We start from the raw sequence: 12,002 nt of genomic DNA on the forward strand, positions 1-12,002 counted from the left end.
AAGGGTCTAAAAATAAAAAAGGCTCATTACATGAACAAGACAGTATATAATGTGGGCTCTGAGGCGATAAAACCGCCGCCGCCCTCGGAACACACGGACACAGTTCACGCGGTCGGGCAACAAACGTGGAGGTTTATTAAAACTCTTCTTTACATATATGGCGAGCTCGCCGGCCGAATTAGTAAACGTAACACGCTAACACGAATACTGGGAAACATATAACGCAACATTCACGACAATGTAAGGCATGCAATACAATATATAACATAAGATATAATAAGACAAAATAAGACAACATAATACAATACAAATGCGGTGGCGGCGCCGCAGATGCACGACTCACCCACGAGGGCCCGAGGGAAGCGAGCCGCGGTACCGACCCCCACGGACCCCGCGGCCGTCGTCCATCCGCGCGCGCTGCCACACCCCAAAGAGAGATTCAATCCTTTCTATCCGCCGGCCTAAATTCGCGGCGGCGATGCCGGCGCCACCGCGCTAAACTCGGATTACAGACAGCGCATCCCTGGCCTTGGACGAAGGTCTCCGCTTACGCACAAAGCACGTGCGTGCAAACACAGCGGCCGCGCCCAAGTTACGGCAGGCGCCAATACAGAGGTGATATCGCACCCCCACAATAAGTAAACGAACAACAATGCGTGCGTATGTATATATGCCTCTAAGCATACTGATAAGATTGAGTAATACGTTAGTTAATACAGACTTTAGAATGTTAAGAACCATAGAGAATGTCGACCAGATGTCTTGTCAGTAAAACTCACAGGTCCCTTACACTTTCCCCTAAGAGGACTCGAAGACGAAAGCCAACTTCTTTTGCTTCTCAGTCGATGTATTGTTCCTCCCCCTCTCCCTCCAGAAACTTTCTGCACCTCAGCTGGTTTTGCGCTGCCTCCGTGGCCGGCCCACCAAGCGACGATGTCATGTGATGACGTCATCATGTCACGTCACAAATTCTGGCGATCTGTGACGTCATGATGACGTCAAGCGATGACGTCGTCACGTTCTGATGATTTTTTGCATTACTCGTGTTGACACCAACGGTCAAATTCCGCGTTTCACGAGGCATCTAAAGCTTTCGCCTTAAAGGGGTACTGACACCTTTTTTCGAAGGCGAGTTTACCCTGCCATACATATCTCCTGTATGCAGAGACGGCTCTGAGCAAGTGTGAAGCTCAGCAAATGCTGATAAGATATTTTAATTTGATATTAAAGTGAATTTTTCCATGGCACACCTATTGACATCGACACTAGCTTGACGTCAGGCTACAGTACAAATTCTGGTGACTTCACGCAGCAGTCTGGCTTGTTGTGATGACGTTAGGTCCCGAAACTTCCAAGATGGCCGCTTGTACGTCATCAAAACTTCCAAAATGGCCGCTTGTGCGTGGAAACGTCACTATATATTGTGCGAGCACATGACGAGAAGCTCATACCGTGTTGTGACGTCAGGGTACAGTAGGAACCGAAACTAGCTTTTAAAAACATACTGTAATTACTTTTCCAGGGCGCACTCGCGCTTAGCACTACCTTTTCTAGGCTCTTGAGGGCTTGACCTTTCATTTGACGTAAAAAAACGACAACTGAAAATATTCATGTCAGTACCCCTTTAAAGAGAAAAAGATACGTGTAAAGGTAAGCATGGCGCTCGCGGTATCTATGCTCGTACTAGGTATTAAAGAAAGAAAGAAAAAAAAAACGTGTTTCGGTGCTGTTTTCCTGAGAGGCACCTTATTCGTTTCAAGGCGTTTTCTGATAGGTCGGAAATAAATGCTTCGAGTTTAGAAGGGCATACGCAAAATATAATAACCGCCATAGTGACGCGTGCTGTCCCTTACCACAAGTTCTTGCATCAGTTCGTTCAGCATCTGGTCCTGGAAAAATAAACATTTCCATCACAATCCTAAAATTACACCTGCGCGGCTATCGTTTACGCGATACCTTTTCTGTCCACTGTCCACTTACCTTATCAACACCTTGTTTGTTACACATCAGTTTATCGATTTGAATGCACTGCAATTAAGGGAAACAAATGCGTGATTTAAGTCCAAATTCGTGTGAAAAGTTTCACTCGTTTCGGCTAAGATCGATGCGCATACAAATTTAACCGTGGAGCAAATGAAGAGAAATTGCTGGTTACTCCCAGCCATGGAGAGTACACGCTCGCCCCCCCCCCCCCCCCAAAAAAAAAAAAGCCATTGAAGTTGCATATCTGTGTTAAAGAGACGCCGGTCTGGAGGAGAGGGGGTAGGGAGCGTAGGAGAGGAGAGAGAGGGGGAGGGGATGAGCATGCGCAGTGGGGGGTGGACGCCGCGGGACGCGGGAGGGAGGGACTAAGGCCCGCCATAAGCTGCTTCGCATCTAAAAGGAAGATTCCCTGCACGGAACATCACTGGTCAGCGGCCAGCTCGTAACAATATGCTATGTGACGCCAGCAGGCAAAGGAAGTGTGTTCCACGCTCGCCGTCATGGTTACGAGCGGTGCTGATTAACACTCCAAGGTTTGAAAGCATAGATATACCCGATGAAGTGTACGGGAGGATGGCCGCTGCCGCCGTAGCTCAATTGGTAGAGCATCGGACGCTTTATTCGAAGGTTGCAGGTTCGGTCCCTGCCGGCAGCAAGTTGTCTTTTCTTTAACTTTACTTTCTTCACATTTATCTTATAATTACTGCAGATAACGTTCCTTATACGTTTATTATCTTGATTGTCTGTTGGTTGTATTTAACAATAAACAAAGCCACAGGTGCGTTCGAAGTCGCATGCACGAAGGCTAGGAAAAGCCATGCACTGCTTGTCATTCCCATGGTGGCTGAACGATCGCAGCGCCACAGATCTCTCTGGTAAATATTGTACACTGTAAAGTAGTCACATCGGATGTAGCCATTGTCCGCGTTTTCGGTGCGCTTTCAACCTGATTTTTAAATATGAATGTTACAACGAATGTGGCAAGTCTTGGAACCCATTAAGACACATACGCAACTTCACAGATGAATTGATTTTTAAACTGAAGGGTTTTCTTCCTGGCGCTTCTTTATGGTCTCGGCTTCATGCTTTCGCAGAGATGAAGTGAGAAAGCAGCTCGCGCTCCTGGAGTCGCACAGAGGTCACGTGACTTTTTGTACCGCTCGCGTTGGCGCCGACGGAGTCATTTTTTTTTTCAAGGTCGGCCGAACGATAATGAGTATCCCAAGGGAAAAAAAATTACGGCAGCTTCGTCCTAGCGGTGCCAAGCCTGAGGGAAGAACGCAGCTGGGTGGCCTTCCTTTATTTCTTTCTTCATCTTTCTGTCGGCTTCTTGTACCTTTTTGTATCCGCTGCATATAGATGTTGTATAGAGATGCTGTTTGTATATAGATGCTGTTTTACACCGAAATCTGTTATGAGATCATTTCACCGGCCGTTTTTGGCGCCGTAGTTGTCCGCCGCCGCTGCCGCCTCCGCCGGTGTCCGTAACCAGTATCGCTCGAAATAAGAAAAAAAAAAAAACTAAATAAGAAAAAATTCCAGGATGGAACGAGGTTCGAACCTGGGCCCTCGGCGTGGGAGCCCAGTATTCAACCTCTGAGCCATGCCGGTGCTTGAAACTGCTTTGCAAAAAGGACCTATACAGGCTTCATGTCGGGAAGGAACCACATTAGCATATGTAATATAGCGTGGTAGAAGAGTAAAATAAGCACCAAGCGTCGCACAACGCGAATTCTGTAACCAGGCGTCACACAATGCGAATTGCGCAACGAGTAGGTTGTTGAATGCTTCAAACCCATTACAAAGGGCTCTGCCATAATTCTTCATCGTCATCAGGCACAGCATCAACAAAGTGCGCATAATGCCTTACATGCGTTTAGCAGGTACCAACGCTCTCCGTATAATGACGAAAATTGGCACAGTGCCTGCTGCTTTACTTCTCAAAAATTACAATGATTGATAGCGTAGTGGGTTCCTCGCAAGCGCACTTGTATTGGTTGCCAAGGAAGCCCATAAGCGCATGATTCATTTCCTCGGGGTCTCAGTAAAGTTCTTCGCCCCCCCCCCCCCTCCCCCCGTCTCTCTCCCACGTCAACGTATGTTATACAGCATGACGGGAGAGGGAAATAGCGACGGGGCGTCACCCAATGCAAATTACATAACTGGTGGGCCGTTTAAAGATTCCAACCCATTACAGAGGGCTGAGCCATAATTCTTCACCGTCATCAGTCGTCGCGTCAACAAAGTGCACATAATGCCTTACAGACGTGTAGCTGGTGCCTCGCTTCTCCGCAGAATGACGAATAATGGCTTAGTAGGTGCTTCCGAACTTCTTAAAAATTGTGATTTATGGCGTAGTGGGTACCTTTCTATATAGTGTACTTGTAATGTAGCCCCAAGAGAGCTTAACGGGCTCTAGAAACGCCGCTCTTCCAGCTTTCGCTGTGACTGTGCTGCGGTTTCAGCGCAGGCCTGGCGTTTTTTTTTTTTTTTTTATAGATGCTGTTTCTATTCCTGTCTTTCTCTCGCTTTCTATCTTTATTTTTTTTTCTTTCTCTCACTTTCTGTTTTTTTTTTCTTCTGTCTATTTCACGTGAAACGCGTGAAATAGACAGAGACAGAATAAACAGCAGAGTTCTCGTTTAACGCTCGCACCTGCTGTACTCGCTAGTGGGCCTTGTCCGATTCCTGTGGCGCACACCCGCCTGTGGTTTTTTGCAACTCCACACAAACTACGACGAGCTACGACAGCCTCGCTGCTAAAAATGCGGTCGTCGTGTCCTTCGCTTGTCTGTTTGTTTACCCACAACGGAGAGTGATCACGCAAATAAGAAGCAAAATAATTAACACGTATTAACGCGAAACGGTTGTCAGTCGGGGGAAACAAAGGAAGGAACAAACCTGCGGATAAGTGATCAAATATCATTTCTTTTGCACACGTCAAATTGCGCCGAAAACACATCGTTGTGATCAAGTGCCCTCTGAATGTTACATCGCGGAAAATGTCATCATGCGCGCACAAACGGGCTATTTTTTCATGCGGGGTCATAGGGAAAAGCTTTTTTGCCTCTTCCTCCAACTTTAATTGCTGTTTTCAAATAAAAGTGAAATGCGCAGAAATATTTTCACTATTTAACCATGGAACGGATTTGAATGAAAGATATATACTTAGGATAAGAAGATGTATGGTACTGACTGCAGGAAGCAGAACACTGATTCAGAACACGGTGAAGTCATTCTACAAAAAAAAAAAAAAGAAAAGAAAGAAGATCGCGAAAGTTTTTCAATTTAGTACGTCTACATCTATATCAGGTGTATCGCAGCTCTGTGAAGGGCATAATACAGAGCACCTGAAGTGGACACCTATAGCATGTGAACTTGCGTTTACAGGGACACTAAAGTGAAGCGCTAAATCACTTTAGACTGGCGATAATAATGGCTGGGGTGCTGCGTGCCAAAACCACGACTTGATTACGAGGCACACCGTAGTGGAGGGCTTCGGAAATTTCGACCATCTGGTGTTCTTTAACGTGCTTTAACATGACACAGTACACGTGCCTCTATAGCATTTCTCCTCCGTCGAAATGCGACCGCCGATGCCGGGATGGAACCCGAAACCTTCGGGTCAGCAGCCGAGCACAGCAACCACTCCACCATTGCTGCGTACAATTTAGACTGGCAAGTTATCCTTTGAGAACTCTGTTGTGTATTTCGCCATTGTAGACTCACTGTTAGAAAAGAACACGAAGATCAACGTTCCATTTTTGAATATCGCGCCGAGATCTCGGTGCATTAATGTAAATGGGACGTCACAGATTTCAAAGTTTATTTTCCTTCATATCTCTGACCCCATTGGTACTCTAAAATTTCGCAAGAATCTCTATGATAAGTCTCTAGGCTCCCCCAGGACACAATGTAATTGATTTATACCGATTGCAGACGCTGTCAAAATACTGGGGGCATGTATACCTGCATTATTATTATTATTTTTTTTTTTTTTTTTGCGCCCAAGCAACGCAAATACCGACATAAATTTCAGGTCGACTCACCTCGCCGATGCCCAGATGATCGTTGAACGTGACAAGGATCATGCCGGTGCACGGCTCCCGTGGCAGCAGCTGTCGGTCGCAAGTTTTCTTTATCTGCTCTTGCATGCCACAAGGCCTCGGCAGCAGCGCCCTGAGAACGGGCTCCACAGCCTTCGCCACTACAGAACAGCATTTCGAATGATGGAACAGTCAGGCTACAATGGTTAAGTCGAAACCGAATTTACAATTTACTTAGCTAAATAAATAGATAAACAAAATAAGACCGAATTTAGTAAACTTGGATAAACCGAATTTACTGAACTTGCGAAACTACCGATGCTCATTAAAATAACTCCCGTACAACGAACTTTTGGATGTATGGGCTCCGGACGTTCACTGGAGTTGTCGTGAGAAAGCAAGCTGGTGGAGATGCACACAATTTCACGTATCGTAGAGGCCAATCGTAGTAAGGCCCTGAGAAAGAGTTCAACAACTCTATTACAGATACGCGCGGTTTTGTATTCAACAAATGATGTCCTTGCGTTGATCAGTGGCGTATGTTAGCGTGCCGTGCGACGGCAGGCTCGACGCCGAGGCGAGGGCAGCATGGCTTGCGCGAGGAACAAAGCCCAGCACCCGTACGCATCGTTGGTCGCATGGCCGCCATGTTGCCGATTAATGGCGGTTTCCGGCGCTCGAGCCGCGCGTGCCGCTAGCTGGGGAACGAGGCGCAAAGGGGAAGGCGCTCTCGATTCCCACATTCACCCCTCCTATAGACCGAGGCCAGCCTGTGAAAGAGGCTGCCCGAGGCCACGTGGCAAGGTCGGCTCAGGGGGCTTAGACAGCGGGGCAAAGCCCAAGAAGCTAGGTGGCGTCGTTTTCAAGAGGGTCAGGTCAGAAGAACGTTGCCGCACAACATGGAGAGGCGAAGTTGACGCTTCCGTTGAAGCGAGTTCATGGTCGGCCTTGTCACACAAGCCCCACATACCAGGGAGAACCCACTTTACCACATACCTGGGAGAACCCACAGTTCGGCAGCCCAGGAGAAACGGGGCAAGACTGCACAAAGGGCCGAGGCCGCCAGCTCGATTGAAGTTCGCCGGTCTGGAGGAGTAGGCAGTAGTGATGCAGAACTATCGATGGTACTATCGATAGCTGAGTCACTATCGAACTATCGATGGTAAAAGATACTATCGATAGTGTTATCGATAGTAAGTATTATCAATAGTTTAAGATCAACAGCGCGAATTTATTGCAGAATAAATTTGGTTCCCCGCGCGCGTGGTACATAGTGGAGCCGGAGGAGCAGGCTGCAGGGCAAGAAAGGTGACATATGCTTGTGTTCTTCACCAGAGTGCTTCGCTGACACATGATCATAAAGTCAAACTATTCAGCTGTAGCGGAAAGGAAGCCGTTACAAAGGGTGGAATTGCGCGGCTTCAGTTTTTATTTTGCATTTGGCGATTTCAAAATAAAAAACAATATCAAGAACTAAGTTTGTTAATTGTAAGATGTAACTGGTTGCTTTTAAATATTAATTTATTGATGGACATATGCCGCCATTTTCAGTGCGCAGATAATTTCTCTCGCCAAAAATTTGCTCATAAATTAAGCGAAGCTGATAGCAGGCTATCGCGAATATTTTGGCAATTTGGCCAGCCAGCAACAGCATCGTTATTCGCACCAAGATGGATAGTTTGTCAGGTAGTTGTGACGGTGAAGAATGCTGCAGCAAGACTGGGAAATTCGAAGCTCTTTATTTGGTCGAACTTGTGCCCAGAAAATCAAAACTCAGAATACAAGCGATACACGCTGCGCACTGATAGCGCCGAGAACAGTCGCCGGCCGTCGAGTAATCTGATAATCGGTGGAACGCTTCGTCTTTTATACATAAGTAATGAAACCTTCGAACGTTATCGCTGGTGCTCGCGTAAGATCTCGAATAAACTTGAATATTCGCACGTTGCTACCTGGACAGGCGTGAAGCATGACTCTCTGCCACGTGTGGCAATGCATGAAGTCTCGTGCGGGCAAGTCGCCCCGGCTCCTGCCCTCAAACCCTTTCGTTACCCGCAGCAACGACTTGGGAGTGGTCACGCAACCGCAGGAAAACCGTGAGAAGGCTGACCCCAAGTCACGCCAACGGTAAAACCTGCGGAAACGCACTTGAGCAAGCTTTCTCCCGCTAACACGTAGCTGGACTTTATTCCACACCATGCATGATAGCGAGTGGAGAATATCCGCGACAAACGCTTGGAAGTGGTAGAAGGTCCTCTTCCTTGGGCAGTACCGCCAGGCAGGCACCCTTCTTGGCAAGCCGGCTATGCCGCGGGGGCATTCCTGTCCACTCCTGCATCGCCCATTCGTCTCCCTGCGCCTGGCTTTACCGCACCGCCAGACTGCTGCTGACCCAGCTGGCCTGCCGTTCCCTGGTCCTCCATGCTGTGGCCTAGTTCCTGCCTTCTGCTCTGCAGTCACCACCAGTCTGCCTAACCCACCCGGCGGCCTCGGCAGCCGCTCTCGGCGGCTCGTCCGCCCACTCAAGCTTTTGCTTATGCTCGAACGTGGTCGCTCCGGCTTCCGTTTCTGGCAGCCCTCGTCCCAACGACTTTCGGCGGTTGGCTGTAGCATGCAACATGCAGCCACGCCTCGTGCGTTCCCGGCTGTCAACTTCTCCAGACCGGCGAACTTCAAACGAGCTGGCTGCTTGAAGTACAGCCTTGCCCCTTTGTGCAGTCTTCCCCGTTCCTACTCGGCCGCTGGACTTCTTCCTGGCAGTGGGCTCTTCCTGGTGGTGGAACTTTTTGTCCTTCCTCTAGGACATTTCCCTGTTAGTCAACCCCATTGTGGCTGAACTGACCTTGCCACTTTGCCTCGGACAGCCGCTTTCACAGGCTGGCCTCGGTCTTTAGGTGGGAGGGGGTATGTGGGAATCGAGAGCGCTTCCCCTTGGCGCCTCGTTGCCCAGCTAGCGCGTGTGCCGGCCCCGCGCGGCTCGAGAGCCGGGAACCGCCGTTAAACGGCAACATGGCGGCCGTGTCGAGTATACGTCAGGCCATCTTGCCCGGTGCACCATAGAGTTTCCTACAATACTTACTAGAGGGAACTCTGGCGCTAGTGTCTATGGGAGCTGCAACGCATGACGCTTCAGCCAGCATGGGAATGATGGGTAGTACACAAATTTGTCTAAACTTCGTTCTTTCGGCTCCGTTTGGCTCCGCGTCGGCTGCATCCGCTTTGTCGCAAAACTAAATTCAGCAAAAGTCAGTAGTTCCACTTCACCACTTTAACTTTTTTAGGCTAACCAAATCAAACCTGGTCACGAAGTTCACAGCGGTCTATTCTTTTATCCGAAACGAACGCCAAAACACGGCAATAAACAAAGCCACAAGTACGTTTGAAGCCGCAAGCACGAAGACTAGGCAAATTTGTGTACTACCCATCATTCCCATGGTAGCTGAACGATCGCAGCGCCAGAGTCCCCTCTAGTTAATTTTAGGAAACTCTATGCGGTGCACCGTGCATGCCATGCGTCGCCCCTTTCCGGTGTGCAGACTTCCGGGCGCCGCTCGCGCACGCCACGCTAGTAGAACCAGTAGAACGCTAGTACACGTCACTGTGCTACGCCTGTCCTCATTGGCCGCCATTGACAGCCCCCTTTCCACATGAGCTCGCTGCTGTTTGGCGCTTGCTCGCACGACTGCAACGAGGAAGTGAGGAAGTGAGGGACGCTGCGCCGTGCTCCCTCAAGGGCTGCAGAAATTAGCGTCTCCCCCCCCCCCCCCCCATAACCACAAACAAGTGAGGTGCTGCCTTTGCAGGCGACTTCTCGTTCGCGCGCTTGGTGGTACCTCTTTGTGTGCCGCAAACAAGTGTACTGGACCGGTCTTGCGGAGTTACCCTGTCCGGCCCGCAACCCCGTGATTGTCGCACTGTGCTACATCTTGGATTAATAAACCAGTGTTTGTTGACAACCTGCCTCGAGTTCCTTTTCTGCGCCGTGTCGGATAGTCGACGAACCAGGCCGTAGCGTCTTTGTGCGCTACGGTGGTGGAGCAACGTCGCGTCCCTTTCCGGTCGCGCGTAGAGTAAGCTTCTTGCAAACCTATATCCACGTAACTACCTGCGCAGAAAAGGCACTCGAGGCAGGTTATCAACAAACGCGGATTTATTAACCCAAGATGCAGCACAGTGCGACAATCTCGGGAGTGCGGGGTGTGTAACTCCGCGAGACCGATAGAGTACGCTTCTCTGCGGAGCTATGGTTACCACACAAAAGGGGACCACCATGCAAGTGCGTGAACGAAAAGTCGCCTGCAAAGGCAGTGCATGACTCGTTGCAAGTGTTCTTGTAGTGGTTCTGGGGGGGGGGGGGGGGGGGGAAGACGCTAATTTCTGCAGCCCTTGAGGGAGCACGGCGCAGCGTCTTGGGGAAAGGGGAATGGGAAAAAAAGAAGGAGATGGGTAGGTAGGTGAACTCAGCAGGTGAAGGCAGCATCGTAGGCAAGACGCATCCAGGGGCAAGGAATCCGTCAGCGGGGGCCGGTCGTCATCAGTGGTAGAGCAGCCCGTTGGAGTTCACGAACTCCAGCAGGCTGTGGAAGGCCGGAACGTGAGGACGGACCGGGTGAAGCAGTTGGTTGGTGGTGGAGCTCGGAAGCCCGCATTTCTCAGCGCCAGACGAAAGCGAGCTCATATAGAAAGGGGGCTGTCACTGGCGGCCAATGAGGACAGGCCTGGCTCAGTGACGTATGCTAGCGGGTCGTGCGAACTGGGGAACGAGGCACAGAGGGAAAGCGCTCTCGATTCCCACACGCTCTAATTGACCATCCGTTATCTTGCCTGTACGTCCCCACGATATGACTGTGAGGCACACCCCTACGGGGACTCCGCATTAATTTCGACCACATGGCGTTATTTGATATGATATGGTGTGAGAGGGCTAAACATATGTGCTAAACATGATATTGTGATAAACATGATATCGGCGTTCTTGAATTTCACCCATATCATGTGACCGATATGGTCGGGTATCGAACCCATGCGTGGCTTTTTTTTTTTTTTGTTTGGAGAAGAGCCAAATGCAGGAACCGAAACTGGGCTAAATTTCACGGGAGCGTAAAGCGCGCCTGAGTATTTTTAACTTCTAAAACAGTTGGAATCAAAATGGGGCCATTCCTGATTGTAACGTGAACTCAAAAAGGCAGTTTCTAATCAAAAATGAGCCAAATGCTGAATCTGTTTCAATCAAACTGAGCCACATTCATTAAACCAGCGCTGCGTCAACAATCGTGACCAAAGCAACCAACATGGACTCATCCAATCTGTTTCATTTGTGTCCTCGTTGCTTTGCAATCATGTTTACGTTCCACAAGTAGTTACTGTAGGGCGATTTGGCACTTACTGATGGACATGATGTTGTAGGGCAAAACTCGAATATAAAGAGTAAGAGGCCGACTTTCTTGCTTCTTTTTGCCTCTTAGCGTTTCTTTTAGAGTTTAGCGCTGCAGTGTCATGTCCTTCTTTCGCTCGCAGACGATATATTTGAAATAAAAGATGTATAAAATGACGATATTGGGCACCGATCTATTTCTTGAAGGAGAAGTAGGGATCCGATACGGCACGGCATAAAACGAGCTCCGAAGAAGAAGAAGAAGCAGAGCTGGAGCACTTTTCAAGGCCTTCAATAGACGCCAAGAACACGAAAACGCTGCCGACAATCCAGAATAGTGCGCCTTTTGCCAGGAAGGGCCACTCACTCTTCAAGTCTAGTCGTCGCCATTACGCGCATGCGACGGAGGACGGCACCGACAGAAGCACAAGGATCGCAAATTACCGTAAAACCTCGGTGATACGAATCTTGCGGGGTTACCAAAAATATTCGTATGATCCGAAATTCGTATCACCAGAAAACATGGAAAATTCGTATGTAACAAAAGAAAGTTGGCATACGGTTTGATTCAGTGTCTCTCAGGGCCTCAGCGACGTCAT

The 12,002-nt window shown here is 49.1% G+C and overlaps 1 non-coding gene across 1 annotated transcript; it reads left to right on the forward strand.

Moving 5' to 3' along the window:
- Window positions 1-2,565: 2,565 nt before the first annotated feature.
- Trnak-cuu (transfer RNA lysine (anticodon CUU)) lies at window positions 2,566-2,638 on the forward strand. The gene has a single exon. It is a non-coding gene; the product is annotated as a tRNA-Lys (tRNA).
- Window positions 2,639-12,002: the final 9,364 nt, after the last annotated feature.

Source organism: Rhipicephalus sanguineus, chromosome 7 (assembly GCF_013339695.2).
Source record: "Rhipicephalus sanguineus isolate Rsan-2018 chromosome 7, BIME_Rsan_1.4, whole genome shotgun sequence".
In the NCBI taxonomy this organism is placed as follows: Eukaryota; Metazoa; Arthropoda; class Arachnida; order Ixodida; family Ixodidae; genus Rhipicephalus; species Rhipicephalus sanguineus.